The 6,362-nt window shown below is 39.3% G+C and overlaps 1 long non-coding RNA gene across 2 annotated transcripts; it reads right to left on the bottom strand.

The window, feature by feature from the left end:
- Positions 1-368: 368 nt before the first annotated feature.
- LOC145581250 (uncharacterized) lies at positions 369-2,885 on the bottom strand. 2 transcript variants are annotated; one of them, XR_014099618.1, is made up of 4 exons: positions 2,650-2,885; positions 2,262-2,384; positions 821-1,523; positions 369-730 (listed from the first exon to the last, which is right to left on the bottom strand). It is a non-coding gene; the product is annotated as an uncharacterized LOC145581250 (long non-coding RNA). The 2 variants fall into 2 exon arrangements; XR_014099615.1 differs by having other exon boundaries at positions 821-957; positions 2,650-2,859.
- Positions 2,886-6,362: the final 3,477 nt, after the last annotated feature.

The raw sequence follows: 6,362 nt of genomic DNA, 5'->3' as shown, positions 1-6,362 counted from the left end.
AAACGTGAGTCGAGAAATTTGCTGGACGCCTAAAAGCGTCGCCATTCTCGACGCTTTTTATTGTCCAAATTATTATACGAAGCGTCGAAACATCTGTTAGTTTGCGCAATTTCTTAGGTTTGGCGACGCTTTTATTTGTCTATAATCACAAAATTGCAACGCTATATTTGTCATATGTTAGATGTCCTCTATTTTATCAACGCTTTTTTCTGTCCATATTTTTAAATTTAGCAACGCTTTTTGTAGTCCTTACTCTTTTTAAATGTATCCAATATGCGGGAATGTTTATTGACATTAAAAAGTGACAAATAATTATATTATTACTAAGAAAATAATCAAAATATACCAAACATAAGCTAGATAAAAGATGCTAAAAATCAAGTTATATTTAGATATAGTTAAGTACCAAAAATTACATCTCTAAAGTTAAATTATTCATAATTCTTTCTTACATTAACCGCATAAACACTGACAAACAAATCAAAATTACATACAATATGCTTATCTACTATAACATGTTTAGATTAAACAAAAAAAAGAAGACTACTACTCCGTATCGTTTTATATATTTTGCAGCTTCTTTCTTATGCACGTGTGTAGCTGATATGGTAAGACATTCTTAGTGGAATAACTTGACAAAGCAATGCTTCTGTAGATACTACTTGACTAGATATTAAGGCAGCCTCCTCCTTTCAGAACTCGGATCAACACGCGAAACTCTGCTCCATAGCTGCAAGAAGTTTTACTACACATCAAAACAACTAGTGAAATTACAAAGGCTGCAAGGTTTGGAAAAATACATTGTACGGCTTTTTTTTACCTGTTAAGGAGTGGAAACCTATGCAATTTCATGAATCCAGCTCTTAAGCTTATCTAGGTTGGGTGGCCTCTTATAGTCTTGTGTCTATGCATTTACTCAAGTTTTTAGTCCCAATCTGCTGAGCCGGATTTGGCTTCCTGCAAAACAACCCTTCTTAAATGCAAATCAACCCTGCCATAAATAATAAACCAGTACATAACACAAGAAATTGAAGAGTGAGCACATCTAAACTTGCATATAAAGATAAAAAAAAAGTAAACTTTTACAAAAAAATTATGAGGTTAATAAGTTGGTTTACATCTAAAATATCATGCTTAGAATATTTAATGTTCTTCCTCAACATGCTTGGATTAAAGGGAATAAAGTGGCAAGACCAAAGGACTAGTATATACCAGCAAGCACAACCACATATTGAAAGAGTGCATTAAAGTGGAAGTGCTCTACCAAACAAGGAGACATAAAAACACATTTGGATGATTGTAAACATAGGCAGGCAGACATTGTAATGAGAGCAAACATAGGTCAATATTTATCATATTTATTTGAACAAGGTAGAGAAAAAACCAACAGAAACTGTGCTTGATATAGTTTAAATAATACGAGTCGATCATACAAACGAAGAACGAACACAGTGCATTACTCGCCTCTATAGGATACTTGTGCCAAATACATTGTACTCCAACCTCATGAACTGCAATGAAGGCTAAAAGTTGTACACCAATTTATATCAAGTTGAAATATAAAATATACACCTATAAGGTGTGCGACAAAATGCTTGAAAGAAAAACTATAAACCTAAAACAAAATAGCAAAACTAGATTGTTACCTTAATACTATGAGCAAGTTCACGAAGCTCTTAGTTGACTTTTCAATTGCCAAATATAGTTAAAACGGAGTATATAAATTCAATTCCACACGTATTGGTGTTATTGCAATTATAAAACCAAAATTCATACGAAATTTGAATAAAATATATAACATCGAAAACAAAAATATATAATCGCAGAGCATATCTTCACCATAAAAATCATAAGTGATTTTGCAGCATTATTACACTAGATCCTAAAAATGATAGGTGATTTCAACAGACCAATGCAAGAGCAAAAATATTTAATCGCAGAGCATCTCTTCACCATAAAGATTGTTCTATATGAAAATAGTTATAGAAAATTTTGCACATGATAAATTAATATAAAAAATATAGAAAATATATCACAGTCAAAATACAATCTTGCTACTAAACCAGATTTTACCAAAAAAAAATCCAAATGTTTTATTAAACAGTAAATTTGCCCAATTGAATTATCAATTAATTAACAACAAAGTTCTTAAACACAAAATCGCAAAAACAAATAAAACTAAAACGAAATAAAAAAAATTCGATGAAATTCATACTCAAATATTAGGGAAAAACAATAAATTTAAAGAAGAGAGAATATACTCTTATGTACTGGTGATAATTAGCTTCATGACATCCAGGTTAGTGTGTGAAAAGTTCACGAACAATCACAATCCTTCATTGCTTTTTCCATTTCTTCATCATCCATGATATATTAGGCGAGATCTGTAAAAAAATTGAAAAAGAAGTAAGAAATTAACAACCTAAAATCAAAATCATTGATAAATGAGAAAAAAAAACCCTTGATAAACACAGATTAGGGAAAACCTCAAAGTAGCCAAATTAAAATACAAAATTATACAATTATACCATTAAACAAATCAAAACGAGTGATGGTAGGAGTAAACTACATAAAATTGAAGACAAACATAAATGAATTGTCGATTGACTTTAATAGACTAAGAAAAGGAGATGTGAAGAAAAATTGAACCTGCAAATTTACGACAATGCCTAACTGCCTTGAAGATTTCAGATCTTGTGATCATACAAAGTAGAAAAATTCATTAACCATAACTTGGAAGCAAAGAATGAAAATATGAGGAGTGAGACTAGAGACTCGTAAGAGAGAGTAGAGGAGAGAGAAGATGTGAGGGTGGCGGTTGAATTGTAGGATTGAAAGGGGATAACCCTAAAACGCTGGTTAGTGGCTACAATGTATATCACGTGCATACGTGACTATTTTTATGTTCTCGACGCGGAAAGTTGTCGAGAAAGTCAAAATGACACTTAAAAGCGTCGTTGAAGCACGAAATCCTAAATTTAGCTGTGACGGTCTTCCATAGTGTCGAGGGTATAGCGTCGAGATTATATGCATTTTGTAGTAGTGGTGGTTAGTTCCTCAACGACCAAGAATTTGACAAACAGGTGTTGTCCTTTTCCTTTTTCTCCTAGCTTGATAGGTAAGTCGATCCTACCGACTAGGTAAACCATTCCACCCCCAAAACTAACCAAGGGGTGGGTAACAAGATGCATGCTGCTAAGATTGTATTTCAGTTTTTGCAGGCACCCGAGACTGATGATGTCCGACGAGCTGCCGATGTTAATAAGGATTCGCCCAACCAGCTGGTTGGCGACCTTATATTTAATGACGACAGGGTCGTCGTGCGAACGGCGAACGCTGCCTCTTTCCTTCTCAGTGATTAGAACGTCTGGGAAGGAGGAGCTCGCTAACGCCTGATCATCCTCATCCTTGTCCATTTTTCGAAGATGACTCTTGGTGCCCAGGATGGTAGGGCCACCACATGAAAACCAGCCTGCTATGGTGTAGACTAGCTCTTTATCGGTGTCTAACTACTAGTAGGCTGGGGAGTCTTGGACGACTACCCCTTATTCTTCTTATTAGTCCCTTTGGTCTTACAAATGTAGGACTTTAACATCCCCTTGTCAGCCAGACGGTCCAATGCCGTTGAAGGCTGAAGCAGTCGTTGGTGTCATGGCCTACTTCCTCATGGTACTGGCAAAATTTATTCTTGTTTCGTGTCTGGACGGAACTTTTCATTGGATTCGGTTTCTCCATGGTCAGCCGGTCCTTTATCTCCATGAGGATGGAGTTAGAATCCTTGTTAAACTCGTACCTTGGGACGTACGGTTTAAACTCTCTCTTTTTCTTCTGAGACGGCTGGTCAGAATCACTAACCGCCCAGACTTCTTTTCTTTTCTTGCTCTCTTCTTTCTTTTTTTGCGGATGAGCAGTCCGGCTTTCTTAGACTTCTTGGAGTCTGATTGGCTGCCAAGCGTGCAGAGGTCGGTAGCTTGAATATAGATTTCTACCTCCCTCAGGGTCTCTTGCAACGTAAATGCCCGCTTTTTAACGAGGTCAAACTTAAAGTTCGACTCGTCTCTCACACCCTTGAAGAAGTCTGTGAATGCTACCTCGTTAGAAAGCCCCTGGATCTAGATTATGACCAGGTTGAACCGCCTAACATATGAGCGTAGCCCTTCTCTCTCGGTGCTCAAATCAAGGCTCGTGTTCTTATCAGGGATGTTCATTGAGAAGTTTGCGGCAAACATGAAGGCTAGCTTCTTGAAGCAATCAATAGAGTCGGCTGGCAGGTTAATAGACCATTGTTGGGCAATGGCCCTCAATGTAGCCGGGAAGCATCGACACCAAGTGGCATCATCCCACCCCTGTAGACACATGAGGTTGGTGTATTCCATCAGGTGGTCTTCTGGGTTGGAGGTACCCTCATAAGTACCTACCACCACATTCTTAACCTTGGCCGGCTGTGCCGCCTCGGTTATATTCCTGTTGAACGTAGAAGGTTGTTCACCAAGTTTGAGCAGTCGGAGCTGCCTGTCCAAAGGTTGGACGCTGTTGAATGCTGCATGTCCTCCGAAAGGAGGTGGTTGCATAAATGGAAGGTCATATTGCCGATATTGCGCCTGAGGCGCAAACGGGACAAACCCTATCATCATTTGAGGGTCGGTGTTGACGGACTTGCCGCATGTACGACTCTCATGTAAGGACAGTGAGTTCCTTATAGAAGTGTGTTTTAAGCTGTCTGGAATGCTTGAGGTGGAGGCTGACTCAGACAGCTGCTGGTGTCTCCTCCGCTCAATGATTTGTCGAGCGTCGAAAACAATTTTCTTTGTGGCTTCCGGCTGCTCTTGCCGAGCGTGCCTCGGAGGACCCTTTGGCAAAAGGATCTTGGTCCAGTCAAGTCTTGTGGCTGCTCTCTCCTTTTCCTTAGGGTGAGGAGTAGGCTGCTTGTCCTTGACCGGCTTCTTACTCCCAAATGGAGGTGTCTTCTTAGCCGGCTGACCCTTGCTGGTGCCAGCCTTGTTTTTGTTGATCATCTCCTTAATTTCACCCTTACAGGAGTTCATGAAAGTCATGAGCTCGTCCCGGGTGACTGGAGCTGATCCTCTGGCCTTCTGGGTTTCCCCTTCTGGCCTTCCAGTGGGTCTGATTCGACCCTCCTAGTCTGCTTCACGTTCCAGCTGATCTCTAAAACGAGTGTCTTTGGAGATGAATGAGCCATCTTTGGCCACATACGTTTTTACATCATCATCATCATCATCATCTTAGTCTATGAAGACCTCCGGCTGATGTGCGGTGGAGGAATGCTTGAACTTCCCTGTTGATGTACAAGTTGAGAAATGCTTGTATTATCCAGTTGGGTAATAGGTTGAGGGTTGTTTGATTCAAGAGGTGGTACAGACTCTTGAACCGTCATTGAGGTACTCTCCCCACAGATGGCGCCAAATGTTTTGGGTGTTTTAGTCCCTTGGACGAGTTACGTCACAAAGTCTGGTCCGGCGTGAGTTGTACCTGCAAAAGGGGATACTCACTTTGCTCCCATCTTACCAACAAACCCTTAATGGACATTTCATTACGGAGGGAGAAGATTACCCTTGCCATGACTTTCCAGAACCACTAGTTCTAGAAGGAATCAAGAAGCATGATTTCAAAATATTCCCCGATTGCTACTTTCTTGAATGACGATATTAAAATCGTTGAATCAAAACATGACACCCAACTCCAGGGTGCTATGATGGGCAAGCATTCAACTTATTATTTGGACTAGAGCAAAATCATGTCACTACAATGACTAATCAAAATTCCATTCAGGATGAAGCTTTCGATCCAACCTCGTTGATCACCCCTTCTAAACAAACCTTTGAGTATCGATGGAAGAAGTCTTTCAAATGGACTAGTCTCAAAGGCGAAAAGCTGGAAATTGTCACAGGCGAAGGGAAGAAGTTTGAAGAATCGGACAACGAATCTGGTATAGACTCTAGGGAAGCTTAAAATTTAGGCCTTATCTAAGGAATATAGGAACTAATGAAAACAAAAGAGAAGTCAAAATTGGCTTATCTTTAAATCTGGAAGAGCGATCGACCCTCATATCGAAGCTTAAAGAATTCGAAGATGTGTTCGCTTGGTCATACAAGGATATGCCTGGAATAGATAGGGAAATTGCGGAACATACCATTCCCTTGAACCTTACATATAAACCAGTCAAACAAAAACATCGACGAATGAAACCTGATGTTGCTCTAAAAATAAAAGAAGAAGTACAAAAGCAATTAGACGTAGGTTTCATTCACGTATGTAATTACCCAGAATGGGTAGCGAACATCGTCCTAGTCCCTAAAGAGGATGGACGAGTTTGCATGTGTGTCGACTTTAGGGACCTTAAT

Source organism: Chenopodium album, chromosome 1, assembly GCF_948465745.1.
Source record: "Chenopodium album chromosome 1, dcCheAlbu1.1, whole genome shotgun sequence".
Lineage (NCBI taxonomy): Eukaryota > Viridiplantae > Streptophyta > Magnoliopsida > Caryophyllales > Amaranthaceae > Chenopodium > Chenopodium album.
This window is presented reverse-complemented; position numbering and strand designations above follow the sequence as displayed.